The sequence below is a fragment of the Triturus cristatus genome, chromosome 8, assembly GCF_964204655.1.
Source record: "Triturus cristatus chromosome 8, aTriCri1.1, whole genome shotgun sequence".
Lineage (NCBI taxonomy): Eukaryota > Metazoa > Chordata > Amphibia > Caudata > Salamandridae > Triturus > Triturus cristatus.
Genome location: NC_140591.1, coordinates 25799964 through 25822848, shown reverse-complemented (window position 1 = coordinate 25822848; position 22885 = coordinate 25799964). Strand labels below are relative to the sequence as shown.

General features: G+C 52.7%; 1 protein-coding gene across 2 annotated transcripts in view; it reads right to left on the bottom strand.

Moving 5' to 3' along the window:
* Positions 1 to 22885, bottom strand: part of PDXK (pyridoxal kinase) — a 471678-nt gene that overhangs the window by 146136 nt on the left and 302657 nt on the right. The gene's annotated exons all lie outside the window — the stretch shown is intronic.

The following is a 22885-nucleotide window of genomic DNA, read 5'->3' as shown; positions in this document are numbered from 1 at the left end:
TCATAACTATTTATCTACAATTGCTTCAGTATACATCCTCTACCTCAACTCTGACTCTCATTCATCCCAAACTCCATACCACTACTATGATCCCTAAATAACCCTTTCCAAATTCTTCCCTCCTCTACCCCTCCTTGCATCATCCCATACCTCTTTAACTATTCAGATCTCCCAAAACAAGCCTTTCTAAACCCTTACCTCTGACTCCCCCACCTCCCTTGTACTCGTCCCAAACCCCCTCTTACTGCTATGAGCTCCAAAAAAAAAAAAAAAAGATTTCTAGACCCTCCCCTCTTCTATCCCTCCATTGTCTACCACTCAAATTAATATCATATTTCACTATACTAATTCACGACTAATCCTGTATAGGTTCCGGAGTAGCGTGCTTCTTCCCAAAAAAGTGATTCAAAGCCTCATCAGGGGTAGCGAGCACTATATAAATGCAAACCTTTTTACCTCTTCTACCCCTTCGCTATCCTTCTCAATCCAAATAACTGACTAAAATGTCCACCACTCAAATTATTTCATATTTCACTATACTAATTCGCCACTAATACTTTATGGGTTTCAGAGTAGCGCGCTACTCGCTGAAAAAAACACTTAGACGCCTCGTCAGGGGTAGTAAGCGCTATAATAATGCAATTACAATGCAATATCATCACACAGAACACAGCAAACGACATACATCACCCGCCACGGCTGCATACCATGCTCACCGACCATCTCATGCTAAACAGTACGCCAGTGCTACACGGGTCCAACCACTGGGTGATAGCACTCTTAATAGAGAGAAACACAGCACTTCGATAGAACGGAACCATTACCCACTAGCATCCGAGTACCGTCCCTCAAGCGTTTGCTGTCAGATTCCAGGGCTTCTCCCAAGGCACTCAAAAACACAGTTGCACCGGTGCTCCAGCACAGTATGACTGACGGCTGGCCAGCACCGCCTCACCAGATACGACTAATGAGAGGGAGGAGCCCTGCCATGTACCCCTTAGTGCCGGTGTCTGTATCACTGCACTAGAGTGCTAATGTCACACATTTAATAGCTCCTATATGTGTGACAAGGTGCTGCGGGCAGCTCTAGGTATGGTAAACACTGCAGCAGCGGGCTTTGGGCTGCTGCCACAGGCACATTAGTTATGGGATGAGCCCAGGTGAAGGAGCAGTGACTCGCTGCCGCAGTGATCGATGGCGGGCCCAGCCAAGTTCTTCACTTTGTAATTACTCTTTGACTTTCACAATTAAGCTGCAGTCTCCAGGCCAGCTTATGTTGCATAAAAACATAAGCAAAACAGACCCTGGGCTGAGCTTTCCATCGCATCTACCATCTGGCACCTTCTGTCCTCCTGTCTGGACCCAGCCTCCACTTGACTCTACCATTCACGGACCTTCTGTCCTTCTGTTCGGGACTTGCGTTCACTCGCCTCTACCAGTAGGTACCTTCAGAGTTCCTGTACTTCTGTTCCTTCACTCACACTAACCATTCATGCATCTTCGGTCCATCGGTCCTGGCCCAGCATTCAGTTGCCTCAACAATCCATCATCTTCTGTCCTCCTGTCCGGGCCAAGCCTTCACTCGGCTCTACCAGCTGGCACCTTCTGTCCTCCTGTCTGGGCCAAGCCTTTACTCAGCTCAACCATCCAGCACCTCTGTCCTCCTGTCCGGGCCTTGCCCCTACTCACCTCTACCACCAGGTACCTTCTGTCCTCTTGCGCTAGTAGAGCCTTCACTCGCACTAACAATCCATGTATCTTCTGTCCAAGCCCGGCATTTAGTTGCCTCAACCATCCATGCACCTCCTGTCATCCTGTTCGGGTCTTGCCTTAAATCGCCTCTACCAGCAAGTACCTTCAGTCTTCCTGTACTGCCGTTCCTTCACTCGCACTAACCATTCATGCACCTTCTGTCCTGCTATCCAGGTCCAGCATTCAGTTGCTTCAACAATCCATGCTCTTCTGTCCTCCTGGCCGGCCTGAGACTTCCCTGGCCTCTACCATCTGGAACCGTCTGTCCTGTCCGGGCCAAGCCTTCACTCACCTCTACCAGCTGGCACCTTCTGTCCTCCTGTTTGGACCCAGACTTCACTTGACTCTACCATTCACGGACATTCTGTCCTCCTGTCTGGGCCAAGTATTCACTCGCTTTAACCACCGGGCACATTCGGTCTTCTAGTATGGGCCAAGCCTTTACTCACCTCAACCATATCTGGATCTTCTGTCCTCCTGTCTCCGCGGAACTTTACTTGCTTCAACCAACCGGTACCTTTGGTTCTCCTGTACAGGCCGAGCCTTCACTTGCACTAACCGTCCATGCAACTCTGTCCTCCTGTCTGAGCTGAGCTTTCACTTGCCTCTACCACACAGCACCTTCTGCCCTCCTGTATGGGCCAAGCCTTCAGTCGCACTAACCATCCATGTACCTTTGTCCTCCTGTCCGGACCAAGTCTTCACTCGCTTTAACCACCGGGCACATTCTGTCCTCCAGTATGGGCCAAGCCTTTACTCACCTCAACCATACCTACATCTTCTGTCCTCCTGTCTCAGCTGAGCTTTCACTTACTTCAACCACCCAGTACCTCCAGTTCTCCTGTACAGGCCGAGCCTTCACTCGCACTAACCATTCATGCACCTTCGGTCTGGCTGTCCTGGCCCGGCATTCAGTTGCCTCAACAATCCATCGCCTTCTGTCCTCCTGTCCTCCTTGAGCCTTTGCTTGCCTCTACCAGCTGGCACCTTCTGTCCTCCTGTCTTTGCCAAGCCTATACTCAACTCAAACATCCATGCACCTTGCCTTTACTCCGGGCCTTGCCTTTACTCGCCTCTACCACCAGGTACTTTCTGTCCTCCTGTACTGGTAGAGCCTTCACGCGCACCAACCTTTCATACATCTTCTGTCCTCATGTTCAGGCCCAGCATTCCGTTCAGATTTATTTCTTCCTCGGTTTTTACCGAAGGTTTTCTCATCAATTATTGGTTCTTTGACTTCATGCCCTTATGTAAACCCAGCTACTAGTAGCCTTGTGATTTATACTTTATCTTTTGTTATCTGTGTGCTGTGACTTTGGCTTTGTTAATAATAATTTTCTTTTCTTTCCCTCCTTATTTGCTTTTCTAGATCTTGACTCACGGGTGTCTACTGCACTATAATATGGAGGGTTTCAAAACATTTGGTTTTTCTGATGAACTTTTCTCCACTCTCATTGGACAAATATCAGGTACCAATGGTGATGTTAGGGAAAAGATAGGTGATAATAGTGAGTGGATGCAGTTACAAAATCTGCGAAAAAAGGCTAAAAGAATGGAATCGCACGCTCACTTCATGTTAGAGTATTTAAAAGCTGGAGCTATTCCATCAGGGTTAAGAGTGAGAAATGTGCCAGCTCTGTTTGTCGAGGTACGCCAGTTCCTGGAGCGGTGGTCACAAATTGCCAACCGCTGCTCCAGGGACTGGATGATCCTTATTATTGAAACGGTCAAAGAGATGATTCAGATCCTCAACCAGGAGATTGTAGAACTTGAGGAAAAATTGAAAAAGAACAATAGTGTAGAAGAAGCTAAAGACAAATTAGACAAGATCAATCATGAACTTTTGGAGTTTGAAGAATACCTTATCAAGAAAAAGACAGATAAGTTGAAAAAAGATCTTCGCTGGTTTACCCAAGAAAAGGCCTACCCTTACTTGCATAGCTCGTTCTATCAAGGTGAGTTATCTGACTATGGAGCATACAATCCACAAAACAATAGAAGACCAAAGATTGTGAATTTTTCTGATACTAACTCGTCAGACTCAGATCCTGAAGGTCCTAACACTAGCGAGCCAAACTATAGACAATTTCCAGGACAATTCCGTAATCAACATCAACAAGGCCAGTCACCTTTTTTACGGTCAGGGAGAGGCAGAGGACGAGTCAGATTCCAGAGACAAGAAAGGAATCACTATCCTCAAACGGAGCCAGCACATCCGCAACAATATATGAGGACACGGAACCACCAATATTGGAAGTCATAGACAAAAAAGATAATTCACATGACAATATTCCGATCTTCAATCTGTCTAAACATCTACTGTCTTCGGACGAGATCAACATCTTAAGTAAAGGGCTGTCGTTTGTACCTAGTACCCAACCCGATATTTTCAAACTACATAAAGATCTTTTCTCTTTCTTCCGGAAAATCAGAATGAAAAAATATATGATGGACGCAAATCCATCAGAACCAGAACTGAACTACTCAGGTTGCAAACCACCATCGAAATTTACTCCATCATTAGACATGGTGGGACCTGAGGTGACAATTTTTGAAAAATCAGTCCTTAAAGAAATTGAAAGAATTCTTAAGTATATTCCTTCTACCCACTCTAACTTGACGTTTTCCGAAAAGATGGCCCTTAACAACTTACAAAATAACGGCTCTATCATTATCAAACCCTGTGACAAAGCAGGTGGCATAGTCGTTATGGACAGTGATAACTATAATGATAAAATGGAATCTATGCTATCGATTTCGGATCATTACCGTAAGGTTCACAGATCTGTTCTGTCAGACTTAAAAACTCTCATTGAGAACTGCACTGCCAAAGCCTTCAGAAATGGCTTTATTTGCCAAAAAGAGCTGGACTTTTTAAATCAGACATATACAGTTGTCCCTGCTCTATACGGAGTACCCAAAACGCATAAAAATGCGAAGAATCCACCAATGAGACCGATTGTCTCCTTTATTAACTCCTGTACAGAACCACTTTCGAAATATGTGGATTCATTCCTCTGCCCACTTACCAAACTGTATGCTTCCTACATCAAAGACACGGGACACATGATAACGACCGTAGAGCACTTACCGTTTAACTACAAGACACAATATCTGGTCACACTAGATATTGAATCTTTGTATACAAACATTCCCCAAGATCTAGCCTTAGAGGCGGTGGCAGCACTTCTATCTAGAACTCCGGGTGACAGACCAAACGAATTCATTCTGGAGTGTCTTGATATAGTACTTCATAACAACTTTTTTGAATTTGGAGATGATCTTTTCCATCAGATCAAAGGCACCAGTATGGGGGCTTCATGTGCTCCTAGTGTAGCGAATACATATATGGGCGAATTCGAACTTAAGCACATCTTTAACGAAGTAGCCCCTTTTTATGAGAACATACAGGCATGGCATAGATTTATAGATGATATTTTTTTCATCTGGACAGGGAATGAACAGGACCTTCTACAATATATTGAGTGGCTTAACCTCAGTGATGTGAATCTAAAATTTACGGCCAAATACTCCACAGAAAGAGTGGAGTTCCTAGACATTTGGATTATTGATGGCAAAGGTAACATCGAAGTTAGCCTCTTCAGAAAACCGACTGCGAAAAACACCATTTTACAACATAGCAGCTTTCATCCCAGTTGTCAAAAGGACTCCATCCCCTTTGGAGAATTCTTAAGGATTAGGCGTAACTGTACCAACATAAGTGAGTTCACTTTCCATGCAGAAGAACTCCAAAAGAGACTCCTACACAGAGGATATCCCAGACGGTTAGTGAGACACTCCATGAAACGCGCCAAGTATTACAACAGAGACGCTTTGATTTCTGGGAGACAAAAACCCTCACTTGATAAGATCGTCTGTGTAGTTAACCACTCTAGTCTGAACAACAAGATTCAGAAGGTACTACATAGGAATTGGAAAATCCTTAATGTCTGCGAAGAAGATAGTGCTCTAGCTCCCCCTATCGTAGCATTCAGGAGAAACTCCAATCTAAGAGATAAGTTGGTTCATAGCAGACCACATTCACGCAAAGAACATCAGACGACTATCGATGGACTCCCTCCCATCTTAGGCAATCATAAATGTGGCAACTGCCATGCGTGCTCCTCAGCTATTACCACCCAAATTTGTAACTATGGCTCCAAAACAGCCAAACTGAAAAGTCATACAAATTGCAGAAGCTGTAACCTTGTTTACCTAATACTCTGCCCTTGTGGACTAGGTTATATAGGAGAGACAGGTAGAGAGTTTAGAATTAGACTGTCCGAACACAAATCTGCAATCAGAACGGGAAAAAGACAAGCCCCAATGGTAAGTCATTTTTTAGATCAGCACCACACTGAGAAAGATCTTCGGTGGCTGATATTGGAGAAAATCATTTCGAAAGCAGGACGTGACACAGAGAAGGTAAGAAAAGAAAGAGAATCCTTTTGGATTTTCTACTTTGACACAGTGCGCAAAGGGTTAAATGAAGAAATTGTGTGGCTGGTCACTTAGTTCCCCTACTGGTTATAAGGTTGACCTGTGAGCCATACTAACATCAGCAATTAAACCCTGCACCTACCTACTATTATGTCTGATAATGCCCTGACGACTCTTTATGACGTGCTTTTCATCTAATCTCTGCATCATGTGGTCTTGATCATACACAGTCCAATTAATTATGGTCCATTAGCTGTAAGGATCCACCACGCACCATCGCAACTACTTATGGATTTATCTGCCTATTAACACCCTCAGTTTGGTGTGTTGAGTAAATACACTTGGATGGCAGTATACTTTAACACTCGGGGATTTCCAACTGTGTATCCATTAAGAGTTTGTCTCTCTCTTTATTTCCGCCCCCCTTTTTTTACTCTACAACTACGTAACATTAGCGAAATGTTATATTAAATAATCAAATTTCGTCAGATATTCCGACATTACCCGCAATAGATAGACTACCTCTAACCGGTTTCCTTAGAGGCTCCGCAGCAATTATATCCGCTAAGGCTGGACAACAGGATGTGTTCACATTAGATAAATTATGGCCAGCTTCATATTACAATATGGCACCGTCAGTAACTCACACTTTGTATTGGATCGTAAGCTTCTTTATTGCGATCACGTAGAATACTATGTGACCTCCTTTTTGACCAATTACTATCAGCACAAGTTCCTGTATTGCGATCACGTGGAACATCATGTGACCTTCTTTTTGACCAATTACCAACCAGTACAATATTTAAAACCCGCGCTTACATCACGAATCCCGATTTACTTCCGGATGGTGATGTTCAAGCTGGACCGGTATTCTGCGTTAACCGGGTAAGCCCGGTTAGCTGTCTCAAGCGTCTTAGACTTAGCGCTAGGCTTTATTTGGCATATAAGAAAGGCGTATTGTATTTACCAGTACTCTGTTAGCAGGATTTACCAGCATACATTAATATGCCCTCGCTAACATCACAGCGTTAAAAAAGGAATTTAATCCCTTTGCTATCTGCTTCCTGCCCGTTATTGCGATGTCTTCTCAGTATATACCCTTAAAACTTGAATGAGTATATATGTGAAATCTCAGCAGTATACATTAAGTAATATAGTTCTTTCGCTTTCCCTTACGACAGACTGTACCTTTATACAACAAACTTTTAGAAGTACTCTAATGAGAAACTCCCCGGAGGTGGTGCTTAGATAGTTCAACCATAGATATACCATAGTAGATGAGATAAATAGGCGGGCAAACGATAAAAATACATCTGTTCATTTCCCCAGAGGCACCCCCGGCAGCAGTGAGAAACAATCGCATTAATGGTGACAGCATATTGCGCGGAATCAACACATGTAAGAGGAACCTACATGTTTTTTGGACTAATAAATCTTCTATCACTCAAAAGGGTAAGCATTTGAGTATGCACCATACGTAGAATAACTTTTGTCACCAATAAGATGACATATAAGACGCTAGGTTGGTCACCCATAATATACATCTTGATTTACTGTTGGCATCTCCTTAGAGGGTTATACAAGCTGTTCTTACATCGGACTCCCTTGGTTTCAACCTTACAGCGGAAAGCGTAGAACGTAATTCGTACTGCAGGAGTCGCCATATCTTTCCGGATTAGCAATGTCACAACGCCCGTAACAGCGTAAGGGTAAGCATTCCCTCATGCTTTACACGTAGAGAACACAAGAGATTACGTTTGTTAATATATAGCAATCGAAACAATTACAATAAGCTTTTCTGTTCAGACGCAGAGTGCTTTGAAAATCAATGAACGGACAAGACTGCTTTTAAACGTCACTATTTTGACTGGTACTCTATTGATGTACTTTGTCATCAAGGTAGTTTGTCTTATGTATTATTTCCTTTTCTTTTTCTGCACTTAGAGGGTTACTTTCATTCTCTTGTTTATTTTCTTGGTGTAGGGGTGTTAGAAAGGGTAGACGGACCGGGAGGGTCGGCCGGGGTCAGGAGGAGAGGTCTCCGGGGAGAGCCGTCTCCAGCGATCGTACAGACAAGTAACTTCCCCCCCACAGACAGATACCACACACGGATAAGGTTCAGTGTTCTTTATAAGCACTTCTTAAGGTACGGTTGAATGGTACAAGGAGGTCTGGACTCAGGGGTCCCCTCGATTCAAGTCTCGCAAAGCAGGGTAAGGGGTAGTGGGACAGTCTGTTTACCAGTCAGGTAGTTCGGATGAGATGATGACTAGCTCACAATCCTCGAGCTTGGTGGTTTAGTTGGTACGGGCCGCGGCAGCGCCAGCAGGTCCCGGTCGAGATGGTCGGTACACGGTCCGCGGCAGCGCCAGCAGGTCCCGGAAAGATGGTCGATGTACGGTCCGCGGCAGCGCCAGCAGGTCCCGGTGAGGATGGTCGTTACAACGGGCCGCGGCAGCGCCAGCAGGTCCCGGAAAGATGGTCGATGTACGGTCCGCGGCAGCGCCAGCAGGTCCCGGTGAGGATGGTCGTTACAACGGGCCGCGGCAGCGCCAGCAGGTCCCGACGAGGATGGATGTTGCAGAAGGCCGCGGCAGCGCCAGCAGGCAGGACGATGGTTCACAAGAGCGGGCTACGGCAGCGCCAGTAGTCCGTCAAGGCTGAGTTCTCTCGGTGTCTCTCGACTCCAGGATACAACTGCCTTCCTGCTCCGGAGTTGCCCCAGTTATAGGGCAGGCGCCCTTTGATGTCCGGACCCTCGCACTTGGAGGTCGGAGGGCCCAGGATGAAGGTGTCCAGACACCCAGCAGGGGGTGGAGCCAGCGCCTGGGGGAGCTAGAGGCGATCGGCACCTGGCGGGGGAAGAGCTCTTGACGCTTCGTTCTCCCATTGACCTGCCAAGTGGTCCGCTCACCTCCTGGGTGGATGGTGGTGCCGGGATGTCGGGGCTGGCCAGGCCCGGGGTTAGGGTCGGAGCGAGGCCACGCGGCCTCGTGGTGCAGGGCCCAAGATGGCGGCTTGAACCGGCCGGGGGAGCCGGTGGGGCTGGGCCCCGTGATGAGTAGAGGTCCGAGGGCAGAAGATCCGTCGGGAGACGGGGTACAGGTGCTTTTCGTGGGTTATGCCTGGTGGGCCGAAGCTCGGGCCCTGTCGTGCGGGGAGGGAGCAAGCCCTTCGTGTGGCCTGTCCAACATGCGTCCCCCCCAGCTGAAGGCGGGGAGAGTCACCCATCTCCTTGGGGACTCTCTTCGTCGAGGCGGAAAAAGCGGGACAGGCCATCCGCGTTGGCGTGGTCTTGGCCTGGTCGGTGCTCCACGGTGAAGTCCATTCCCTGCAGGGAAATGGACCAGCGCAAGAGTTTTGGGTTCTCCCCCCGCATCTGCATCAGCCACTGCAGGGGTCGATGGTCGGTTTGTACCCGGAAGTGGGTACCGAAGAGATAGGGCCGGAGCTTTTTGAGGGCCCACACCACTGCGAAGGCCTCCCTCTCGATGGTGCTCCAGCGCTGTTCTCGGGCCAGGAGACGTCGACTGATGAAGGCCACCGGCTGGTCATGACCTTCGGGGTTTAACTGAGAAAGGACGGCTCCGATGCCGTGGTCGGAGGCGTCGGTCTGTACCACGAATTCCCGACTGTAATCGGGGGCCTGGAGCACAGGGGCGGTGCACAGGGCGGCCTTCAGCTTCTCGAAGGCCGCTTGACAATCGGGGGTCCAGTTAATCCGCTTCGGTTGGTTCTTGGACGTGAGACCCGTGAGGGGCCCCACGATGCTGCCGTAGTCCTTCACGAACCGCCGGTAGTAGCCGGTGAGCCCCAAGAAGGCTCGGACCTCGGTCTGGGTGACGGGGGGCTGCCAGGACTGGATGGCAGCAATCTTAAGTTGTAGCGGGGCCACCAGCCCGCTTCCCACTTGGTGCCCAAGGTAGGTCACAGACCCTTGGCCAATTTGGCACTTGCCGGCCTTAATTGTGAGGCCGGCCCGCTGGAGGGCCTGTAGGACCTCTTGGAGGTGACGGAGGTGGTCGGGCCAGTGGCGGCTGTATACAGCGATATCGTCCAGGTAGGCAGCGCTGAACTCTTCGAGCCCCGCCAAGACCTGGTTCACGAGGCGTTGAAACGTGGCGGGGGCATTCTTCATGCCGAAGGGCATGACCTTGAATTGGTAGTGGCCATCGGGGGTAGAGAAGGCTGACCGTTCCTGAGCCCTGGGTGTGAGGCCGATCTGCCAGTAGCCCGCTGTTAGGTCGAAGATACTAAGGTAGCGGGCGGCCCCCAGCCGGTCGATCAGCTCGTCTGCTCGGGGGATCGGATGAGCGTCGGTCCGGGTGACAGCGTTCAAGCCCCGGTAGTCGACGCAGAATCTCAGTTCAGGTGCGGTGCCGGGGGCAGCGGCTTTGGGAACCAATACAACCGGACTGGCCCAGGGACTGTCCGAGGGCTCGATGACCCCGATTGTGAGCATCTTGGCCACCTCCTCCTGTATGCAGGCCCGTACCCGATCTGGTACGCGGTAGGACCGGTGTCGGACAGGGGGACTGTCCCCGGTGTCCACGTCGTGCAAACACCAAGGGGTGACCCCGGGGGTGAGGGAGAACAGGGTAGCGAACTGCAGCAGGAGGTTCCGGCAGCCCTGGCGTTGCTCCGAAGTGAGGGCGTCAGAGAGCCGGACCCCGTCCACGGAGCCGTCATTCTCCTGAGTCTTTAGAAGATCCGGGAGGGGTTCAGAGTCTTCCTCTGCCCCACTGTCCGTAGCCATCAGGAGGCTGAGTTCTGAGCGCACAAAGTGTGGTTTGAGTCGGTTGGTGTGGAGGACCCGAAGGGGGTTCCGGGAGGTCCCCAGGTCGATGAGGTAAGTGACGGGGCTTTTGCGCTCGACCACTTTGAAGGGCCCCGTCCACTTATCTTGCAAGGCACATGGTTCGGTGGGGGACATCACCCATACTTGTTGTCCAGGCTCGAACTCAACGGAGGAGGCATTGTGATCATACCACCTCTTCATGTCCTCCTGGCTGGCCTCGAGGTTCGCCTTGGCCATCTCTCTGAAGCGCCGGGTCTGATTGCGTAGGGCCAGGATGTATTTGAAGACGTCTGGAGGGGTCTTTAGGGGGGCCATCTCCCAACCTTCTTTGACTAGGCTGAGGGGCCCTCGCACAGGGTGCCCGTACAGGAGTTCGAAAGGGCTAAAACCGAGGGACTTCTGGGGAACTTCTCGGTAGGCGAAGAGGAGGCACGGGAGTAGTACATCCCACTGGCGACGGAGGGGCTCTTCCAATCCCCCAATCATCCCCTTGAGAGTGCGGTTAAAACGCTCCACTAGTCCGTTCCCTTGGGGGTGATAGGGGGTCGTGAATCTGTAGGTGACCCCGCATTGTTGCCAGAGGGACTTCATGTATTTGGATATAAAGTTCGTGCCTCGGTCGCTGACGACTTCTCGGGGGAAGCCTACCTGGGAGAAGATCCCCATTAGGGCCCGGCCAACCACCGGAGCTGTCACGGTCCGTAGGGGCACCGCCTCGGGGTAGCGGGTGGCATGGTCCACCAGTACTAAGATGAACCTGTGTCCTTGTGCCGTGCGGGGGTCCAGAGGCCCCACAATGTCTATCCCCACCCTCTCGAACGGGGTGGTGACCACAGGGAAGGGTTGCAGAGGGGCTTTCAGCTTCCGACCACTCTTCCCGCTGGCTTGGCATGTGGGGCAAGATCGGCAGTGGTTCAGGACGTCGTTCCTCATTTTCGGCCAGAAAAAGTGGGTCACTAGGCGGCTGTACGTTTTGTCCTGGCCCAGGTGTCCAGCCAGGGGGACATCGTGGGCCAGGTTGAGCAGAAAGTCTCTGAAGCGGAGAGGTACCACCAGTACTCGACCGGCCCCCAGCTCGGCGATTCTTTGCTCGCTGTATAGCAGGTCGTTATCCCAGTAGACCCAGTGAGTTCCGGTGGAGTCCCCTGCGTTCTGGGCGCTGGCTTGTTGGCGGAGTCCCTCGAGGGAGGGACAGGTCTTTTGTTCCTGGCGGAACTGTTCTTGGGTGGGCCCCCCTTCTTGACGCCACTGAGCCAGGACAGGAAGGTCCTGGGGTTGCGCGTCCCCTTCGGTCGTCGGGTCTGGGAGGCTGGCCTCGTCGTTGTCTTCTACTGGGGCGACCGGGGGCGGAGGTGCTGGCCATTCCGGTTCTTCTGATCGGGGGACGGCCCGGGCGGCCATGGACCGGGTGGTTATGCAGGCCCAGTCCGGGAGGCCCAGCATCCCCAGGTGCTCTCTTCTCTCAACGGTGGCCCACGGGGAACTCTCGAGGTCATTCCCCAGGAGGCAGTCCACGGGGGCATCGTCCCGGACCGTCACCTTCAACAGGCCGGAGACCCCTCCCCGTTCGAATGGGACGCAGGCCATTTGACACATACTCTCAGAGTTGTCTGCCGAGCGGACGGGGCAGAGAAGGTTCGGCAGGATCTGCTCGGGCTTCACCAGGTGACAGCGGACGGCCGTCACACTGGCGCCTGTGTCACGCAAGGCCTCGGCTCGCTGTCCATTAATGGTCACCCACTGACCGTATTTCCTGGTGTTAGCGGGTAGGGGAGCCCGCGGGACCATGTCCCTTCCCCCTAAGCACGCCAGGACCATGGCGGCCGGTTCCCACTCTTGCTGGGCCGGCTCATACTCTTCTGGTTCCTCCGATAATCGCTCTTCCCCCAGGGCGGCGGCAGCTACCTGGCGGGGCTTGGGTGTTTGGTTCTGCGGGCAGCTCGGGTCATTGGCGTAGTGGCCGACTCGCTGGCATCGGTGGCACGTGACGTTGGCTCGGAACCCAGAACGCAACGGGGGGTTGCCCCGGCCGGCCGGAGGCGGGGTGCTGGCCACGGGTGTTGCTGGCAAGGCGTCTCTCCCTCGCCCCTGGCCCCCTCCTCCTCGAGGACGGTGCTGGCCTTGGTTGCTTCTGTTCTGTTCGTGTGGCCCTCTCCGGCCCACTCGGGTGCTTTCCCAACGGTCAGCTTCGGCGGCGAGCTGCCGGGGGTCAGTCAGCTTACTGTCGAGGAGGTGCTGCCTGAGCTCGACGAAACAGTTGTTCGACAGGTGCTCCCATACCATAAGGTTAAAGAGTTGTTCGTAGGTGGTGACATGGCTCCCCTTGATCCAACCCTCGAAGGCACGGCTGAAATAGTTCACGTATTCTACCCAAGTTGTACCTGGGATCCGGGTGCAATCTCTGAACCTCTGGCGGTACATCTCGGGTGTGAGGCCGTAGCGGGTGAGGAGGGCAGCCTTCATGTGGTCGTAGGACGACATTTGGTGATCTGGGAGCTGCAGTAGGGCATCGCGACCCTCGTTGATAAACCTCCCCCAAAGTCCGGCTCCCCAATCACTCCGGTCGATCCGGTGGGAGGTCATGGCGATCTCGTAGGCTTTAAACCACTGTTGTATGTCGTCTTCTCGGACATACTCGCGGACAACATCCTTGGGGATGTGGACTTTTTTCTCGATTGGCCCCGGGGTGTGTGGTCGCTCAGGCACCCCCAGCTCTTTATTCTGTTTCCGAAGTTCTATTTCCGCTAGTTGGCGCTCGTGCTCGAGCGTTATTTTTTTCTCCTCCAGCTCTCTCTGTCTCTGCTTCTCTTCTCGTTCTTCTCGGAGCCGCATATGCTCGAGGTTGAGTTTCTGTTCAGCTAACTTGAGTTCCCCATCCATCTTGAGTCGTGCCATTTCCAACTCGTGCAATCTGGTTCTTTCTCTTTCTCGGATCTCCTCCTGCGAGAGGCCCGTTCCCCGCTCCTCGGGAGCCGTGGCGTTCCCCTCTGGTGTGATGCTGCTTTGGTCGGAGGGTCCGGCGACCCCCGTTTCTGTCCACGACTCTAGGGCGTGCTTTAGATCATCCTTGGTACTCAGGCCGGTGGTAGCAATGCCAAGTTCTATGCAGAATTGTCTCAGTTCGCGGTGGTTGTATTCTTCTAACTTATCCATTTGGAATTTCTCGGTGGAGCTGCTATCTTTGGCTGACATCGTGTTTTTGTCGTAGGGTGAGCTACTCTCTGTACGATTACGCGTTGATTCGGATCGCGCCGCTGGCCACCAATGTTAGAAAGGGTAGACGGACCGGGAGGGTCGGCCGGGGTCAGGAGGAGAGGTCTCCGTGGAGAGCCGTCTCCAGCGATCGTACAGACAAGTAACTTCCCCCCCACAGACAGATACCACACACGGATAAGGTTCAGTGTTCTTTATAAGCACTTCTTAAGGTACGGTTGAATGGTACAAGGAGGTCTGGACTCAGGGGTCCCCTCGATTCAAGTCTCGCAAAGCAGGGTAAGGGGTAGTGGGACAGTCTGTTTACCAGTCAGGTAGTTCGGATGAGATGATGACTAGCTCACAATCCTCGAGCTTGGTGGTTTAGTTGGTACGGGCCGCGGCAGCGCCAGCAGGTCCCGGTCGAGATGGTCGGTACACGGTCCGCGGCAGCGCCAGCAGGTCCCGGAAAGATGGTCGATGTACGGTCCGCGGCAGCGCCAGCAGGTCCCGGTGAGGATGGTCGTTACAACGGGCCGCGGCAGCGCCAGCAGGTCCCGGAAAGATGGTCGATGTACGGTCCGCGGCAGCGCCAGCAGGTCCCGGTGAGGATGGTCGTTACAACGGGCCGCGGCAGCGCCAGCAGGTCCCGACGAGGATGGATGTTGCAGAAGGCCGCGGCAGCGCCAGCAGGCAGGACGATGGTTCACAAGAGCGGGCTATGGCAGCGCCAGTAGTCCATCAAGGCTGAGTTCTCTCGGTGTCTCTCGACTCCAGGATACAACTGCCTTCCTGCTCCGGAGTTGCCCCAGTTATAGGGCAGGCGCCCTTTGATGTCCGGACCCTCGCACTTGGAGGTCGGAGGGCCCGGGATGAAGGTGTCCAGACACCCAGCAGGGGGTGGAGCCAGCGCCTGGGGGAGCGGGAGGCGATCGGCACCTGGCGGGGGAAGAGCTCTTGACGCTTCGTTCTCCCATTGACCTGCCAAGTGGTCCGCTCACCTCCTGGGTGGATGGTGGTGCCGGGATGTCGGGGCCGGCCAGGCCCGGGGTTAGGGTCGGAGCGAGGCCACGCGGCCTCGTGGTGCAGGGCCCAAGATGGCGGCTTGAACCGGCCGGGGGAGCCGGTGGGGCTGGGCCCCGTGATGAGTAGAGGTCCAAGGGCAGAAGATCCGTCGGGAGACGGGGTACAGGTGCTTTTCGTGGGTTATGCCTGGTGGGCCGAAGCTCGGGCCCTGTCGTGCGGGGAGGGAGCAAGCCCTTCGTGTGGCCTGTCCAACAAGGGGCTATAATTTTGTAGTCACTTTTAAACATGTAAGCTACTTGTATACATAGTGGGAACATGCTGGTTTTGTAACATGTCTGAGTGATCCCAGATGTACTAACTGTGGATCTACTTAAGTGGTATGAAGTCTTTACGTATTGTTTAAAATGTTACCTGCCTTATTTAAAATTGTCATATCTAATCCTCTACAGATCTCCCCGCACCATTTAGGGCTTGATGCCCCTCCTGTTGGTGGCCCTGAAGAAGGTGTTTTCTCACCGAAACGCGCGTAGGCCTACCCTTTCCATCTAGAGGAGAGGTCTCCAGAGACCTAGTACTATTAGAAATAATTGTACTTACTGTTGTCTTTTTCTTTCAAATCTTTTTCGGAGACTATGCCAAACCACTAAATGTTTGTTGCTATTTTAAGGATATGAGTATGACTGATGTATGCGTGAGAGTATGAATTGTTTTGTGTATTACTAGCCACGGGGTTATGTTTTAGGTTTTGGATAGTATTAAATGAACATACATGTGAAGTGTTTACAAAATAATGGATAGAATTTTTTAAATAGTTTGTACTCAAATTGATAAAAGTGAAAAAATATAAATAAAAATGGTTACTAAATAAATAACTTTCTTTGCTTAATTCTCTGTGTTATGTTGGCAGGTGAGAACTTGTTTAAGTCTCTGATAAAATAATATAGGTCCAGAAAGAGTTTTCCCAGATAATTTTCCAGCATTCAGTTGCCCCAACAATCCATCATCTTCTGTCCTTTCTGGGACGAGCCTTTGCTTGCCTCTACCATACGGAACCTTCTGTCCTCCTGTCCGAGCCGAGCCTTTACTCGTCTTCACCACCCGGCATCTTCTGTTCTCCTCTACTGGCTGACTCTTCACTCACACTACCCATCCATGCACCTTCTGTCCTCCTGCCCAGGCCGAGCCTTCACTCGTCTCTACCATCCAGCACCTTCTGTCCTCCTGTCCGAGCCGAGCCTTTGCTCGTCTTCACCACCCGGCATCTTCTGTTCTCCTCTACTGGCTGACTCTTCACTCACACTACCCATCCATGCACCTTCTGTCCTCTTGCCCAGGCCAAGCCTTCACTCGTCTCTACCATCCAGCACCTTCTGTCCTCCTGTCCGTGCCGAGCCTTTACTCGTCTTTACCACCTGGCATCTTCTGTTCTCCTCTACTGGCGGATTCTTCACTCACACTAACCATCCATGCACCTTCTGTCCTCCTGCCCAGGCCGAGCCTTCACTCGTCTCTACCATCCAGCACCTTCTGTCCTCCTGTCCGTGCCGAGCCTTTACTCGTCTTTACCACCCGGCATCTTCTGTTCTCCTCTACTGGCTGACTCTTCACTCACACTACCCATCCATGCACCTTCTGTCCTCCTGCCCAGGCCGAGCCTTCACTCAGCACCTTCTGTCCTCCTGTCCGTGCCGAGCCTTTACTCGTCTTCACCACCCGGCATCTTCTGTTCTCCTCTACTGGCTGACTCTTCACTCACACTACCCATCCATGCACCTTCTGTCCTCCTGCCCAGGCCGAGCCTTCACTCGTCTCTACCATCCAGCACCTTCTGTTCTCCTGTCCGTGCCGAGCCTTTACTCGTCTTCACCACCCGGCATCTTCTGTTCTCCTCTACTGGCTGACTCTTCACTCACACTACCCATCCATGCACCTTCTGTCCTCCTGCCCAGGCCAAGCCTTCACTCGTCTCTACCATCCAGCACCTTCTGTCCTCCTGTCTGAGCCGACCCTTTACTCACCTCTACCACCCGGTACCTTCTGTCCTCCTGTAAGGGCAGAGCCTTCACTCGCAGTAACCATCAATGCGCCTCCTGTCCTCCTCTTGGCCATCAATGCGCCTCCTGTCCTCCTCTTGGAGCTCAGCATTCACTCGACTAAACAATCCATCACCTATGTCTTCTTGTACAGGCTGAACCTTCACTCGCCTCTACCATCCAGCCCCTTCTGTCATCCTGCCCAGGCTGAGCCTTCACTCGACTGAACCACCCATCACATCTGTCTTCTCGTACGGGCTGAGCCTTCACTCGTCTTTACCATCCAGCACCTTCTGTCTTCCTACTGGGCATTTATCGACGGAGCTTCAGTCTGTAGACGGTACTATAGAATCCATGTTGGTATACAAGTGAAGTGACTTTCTACCAGAGCCTGTATTACACATAGTGCCACTGGGGCACAACAAGTGGGTGCACCTGCTTTATACGCCCCCGGGGCACAACAGCATTATAGATGTGGCCATGGACGCTTGGCAGCCCCTTCTGTAATACTGATGGCGCTCGCAAACATGTAGCACCAGCGCTAACTACAGAAGGCTTTCCCCTAATTTGCTCGGGGCATGTCCACTGTGAGGAAGAGTGTGTGACGCTGGGAGTGGTGTGCCTACGAGAGAGTGTATGTGTTTGTGAGTGACAGAGTAGCGCTGACCCCATATCCCATAAAGGTGCAGGATACAATGACTATATTTTAAATTACTCTGGCAAACATTTGTAAAATTCTCAAATTCCGTATTACGCAAAATGTATGAAATTTCACATTATGCCATGTTGGAGACTGGATGATACAGAATATGTCTTGTCAAGAGACACTCTCTCCTCAAAGGAGTCTCTGGTGGTATCAGGCGTGACTTTCTATGCCAGGGATGCTCTCTTGTGAAAAACGTCACACGAGACGCCACCCTCTAAACCATACGCCGTGGGGGCGCTGGACACCACGGATCCATGGTGGGGGCGAGCACATGCCCCTAAAGGGGTGGGGGGGAGGACTCCATGCCCTAAAGGGGAGGCGAGACACCAAGACAGATGGGGGGACAGGACCCACAGGGAGGGCTGGACCCCATGAAAGAGAGACAGTAAGACATTGTGGCCCAAAGGGAGGATAGACAACACAACATGGCGGCAGGGGTGGGAACTGGGCACCATGGCACAGAGGGGGACTGGGCATAATGGCACACAGGGGGATTGGGCACCAGGCAGGTCTACATTACACACAGGAAGCCTGGGCACCATTACACAAAGGAGGACTGGGCACCACGACACACAGGAGGACTGGGCACTACGACACACAGGAGGACTGGGCACTACGACACACAGGAGGACTGGGCACCATTACACACAGGAAGCCTGGGCACTACGACACACAGGAAGCCTGGGCACCATTACACAAAGGAGGACTGGGCACCAAGACACACAGGAGGACTGGGCACTACAACACACAGGAAGCCTGGGCACCATTACACAAAGGAGGACTGGGCACCATGACACACAGGAGGACTGGGCACTACGACACACAGGAAGCCTGGGAACCGTGACACACAGGAGGACTGGGAACCATGACACACAGGAGGACTGGGCACCATGACACACAGGAGGACTGGGCACCATGACACAAAGGAAGGCTGGGCACCATGACACACAAGGGGACTTTGCACTATGATGCACAGGGGGACTGGGCACCATTACACAAAGGAGGACTGGGAGACACAAAACACAAGGGGACTGGACACCTCTACACACAGGGGGACTGGGCACCGTGACACACAGGAAGTCTAGCCACCTTTACACAAAGGAGGACTGGGCACCCTGACTCACAGGAGGTCTGGGCACCATGACAGATATGGGGGCTGAGCACGGTGACACACAAGGGGGCTATGCACTATGACACACAGGGGGATGGACAACATGGCACAGAGGGGGACGCGGCACCATGACACACAGGGGGACTGGGCACCACGACACACAGGGGGACTGGGCACCATGACACACAGGGGGACTGGGCACCACGACACACAGGGAGACTGGGCACCACGACACACAGGGAGACTGGGCACCACAACGCACAGGGAGACTGGGCACCACGACACACAGGGGGACTGGGCACCACGACACACAGGGGGACTGGGCACCACGACACACAGGGGGATTGGGCACCGCGACACACAGGGGGATTGGGCACCGCGACACACAGGGGGATTGGGCACCGCGACACACAGGGGGATTGGGCAACGCGACACACAGGGGGATTGGGCAACGCGACACACAGGGGGATTGGGCACCGCGACACACAGGGGGATTGGGCAACGCGACACACAGGGGGACTGGACACGAAGACACACAGGAGGACTGGACACGAAGACACACAGGAGGACCGGACACCACGACACACAGGAGGACTGAGCACCATGACACACAAGGGGACTGGACATGAAGACACACAGGAGGACTGGGCACCATGACACACAGGGGGACTGGACCCGAAGACACACAGGAGGACTGGGCACCATGACACACAAGGGGACTGGGCACCATGACTGTAAGGAAGTGGGTTTCTGTTGCAGTAACGCCCCCACTTTTTGCCCGATACCTGGTGCACTTTTCCTTGGTGTGCTCTGGGTCCCTGCCAATCAGGTACCCAGGGCCTGTGTTCCTTCCCTAAAAACTGTACTAAAGACTAAACCCAATTGACATCTCTGGCCACATGTCAGCCCCTGGTAAAGGGTACCCTAGGTACCCAGGGCATTGTGACCAGAGAAGACCCCTAAGGGCTGCAGCACTTATTGTGCCACCCTTAGGGGCCCTGTACCCTGGCACACACACAATGCCTTTGTAGGCTTAGTGTCCTGGTGCAGAACTAAACAAAGAGTCGACATAGCACACATCCCTGTGTGATATGCCCACAAACCCACTGCCCTGGCATACATCAGCCACCCCTCTAGCTGGGTGCCCTATGCCAGTGGTGTGGGAACAGGTGCATGAGCCCTGTGCCCCTACAGTACCCAGGGCCATTCCTGGGCACTGCAAGTGCAGTGATGCCATTAAGAGTATATGGTGCTGGGAGGTTGTCATTACGAACTCCACAGCACCATAATGGCTACACTGAAGACTGACAAGTTTGATATCAAATTTCTCAGCACATTAAACCCACACTGATGCCAGTGTGGGATTTAATGTAAAATGCACTACAGAGGGCATCTTAGAGATGCCCCCTGAAACCTAACCTACAATCCACATCTGGTCTGAGAGGCTGCCTAGGCTGCCACACAGCAGACATGTTGCTGGACCCCTGGATGGAGAGCCCCCGCTCTCCTGGGCCTGCAACAATGCACATCCTGGGCGAGGTGCTAGGTCTCCTCCCCCAGGATGGTCAGGGGGAAGCTTCAAAGGGATGCCGCCTTTGTGAGCTTCTCCAGGCCACTTGCTGTACTCAGCAACTGGCCCGCACCGGTTCTGACCACCACTCTGGTGGGAAGACTGGCGGGAAACCCTACGTGAGGAAAGGGGGTGTGCCAGCCTGTGCCAACTCCACCCCTCAGGTGGGAGAGGCGAGGTGAAGCACATCTCTGGGCTCTCGCCATCTTGAAGATGGGAAGCCCTGCCCAATCAGGACTAGGCTACTGCCCTCCTCCCAGAGGAGAGTGGCAGGATAGAGGGTGTACTCACCCCAGGACATGGACCTGTTGGTCCCTGCCTTTCCCCGACCTGTAATGCCCCTAAATTTAGTATTTGTCGTGTTCGTGGCGTTTGCCGGCGCTCCCGCATCCACACACACAGACACGATCGGGAGACTCACTTCCGGTTGGAAGTAGGGTCCCGGTCCAGTCCTCACCACGGACGTAAGGTCATGGGAAACACTTCCGGGGAAAACGCATATCATCGCGTCTTCCCGCCGACACACTGCTTTGAATTCCTCCATGATTCCCGAGGAGTGGGGATTGTTTCCGGAGCCCAGCCGCGTCGATCAAGAGCCGACCCTTCCTGCTGGAGAACCGTTGGGGAAGCCTTCTGACAGCTCGACGCCGAACATCGAGGCGAGGTATTTCTTCTACTTCGCACCTGGAGCCTTGCAGACACAGGAGTGTTGCGGGGCTTGTTTTTGCTTTCACCGCGCAAGAGCGCCTTCAGGTTGTTTTGTTTTATCACCGCGCAGGAGCGCCTCATAGTTATTTTGTTAGAGCCGCGCAGGAGCGCCTCGTAGTTATTTTGTTAGTACCGCGCAGGAGCGCTTTCTGGTTTTTACTTATTTTGCTTCGCGCTGCATACGCCTTACAGTGGTGTGGCTACACCTTCGGTAGACCTTCCGTATCCACCACGCAGGAGCGCTGAAGGATCCTCTAGCTTCACCACAACCGAAGGGAAAATGCCCGTTCTTACTTGTTTCCCTAGCGCCGTCGTGCGCCTTCAGAAGCGAGGTACAGTTGGAGGGCATTTGGGAGTGACAAGCGTTACAGCCCCTCACCTTCTTCGCCCTGAGCGGCATAAGGACTGAAGCCCCTAGCCTGCCCAACGCTGGTGAGTCCTCAGAAGAGGAAACACGGGGTTCTTCTTTGTGTGTGGATTACGGGGTGTGGAACAAGAGGTAGTGGGGGTTACCTGCTAAACTAGGTCTTTTTCCCTGTCTTCCAGCCACCGTCCAAAGACCCAACACACCGCCTACTGCTTTCCCACTGGCTCCCTTTCCTGCGTCCATCTCATCCCCGCTGGGTTCTACTGTCCTTAAGGGGTAGGTGGGTACAGGGGCGGGCGCTCTTGTCGTCTCTGCGGAATCACTCCACAAGCCGAGGTAAGCATTGTGGGGTACACAACAGTATTTAGGGGCACCCTGAACCTTTCTTCCTCAGTTCTCGATATCGAAAAAAGCAAGAAACAAGAGCAGCTGCTAAGAAGAGGACGACACCAACTGACTTGGCCCCAGCCCTACAGGCCTGTCCACCCTCGAACCTGCTCCTGCAAAACCCCGGCTCCTTCTGTGGTCAGCAACCTCAAAAACCCCGGAGGACCTGACTGCCTTGTGACTCTACCAAGACTGGGACTCCCACGAGCAGTGGTTCTGCTCAAACAACAATACGCCTGGTGCCAGCCAGGAACCGGGAATCCAGCACACTCTGCACCCGCCGAGCCCGGCCTGTGCCTGAGTGAACAAAGACCCTGAGGACGTCCCCCGGCGATTCTGACCTGGAATCGAGTGCCCAAGGACCCTCCTGCAGCCTCAGGACAAGGGACCCCTCCAACCGCGTCCAGCAGGGGGTAAGATTTCCCGACCTCAAAAGACACCCCGGCACCCGGCGCCCCACGGCCCCCTGTGCCCAACTCCAGGGTGCCTACCTATCCTCCAAGATCCCAACTTACCCCTCGAAGTGTTGGTCGCTCCAGAAGATCCACCGTCCCCGAGCCTGCAGCCTTTGTTCACTTTCCAAGAGCTACATTGAATAACATTGAGCGCCCGACGGCTCAAAAGTAGGGGTGGGCGGAATTTGCGAAATCCACTTTCGCAAATTATCGCAAAAATGTTAAAAATTATCGCAAACACGCGGAAATATCGCGAAGATGCGGAACTTTTTTTCCCGCATGTTCGCGAGATTTTCTGCATGGTTGCGGCTCGCCAACTTACCCATGTGGTTGCTCGCGG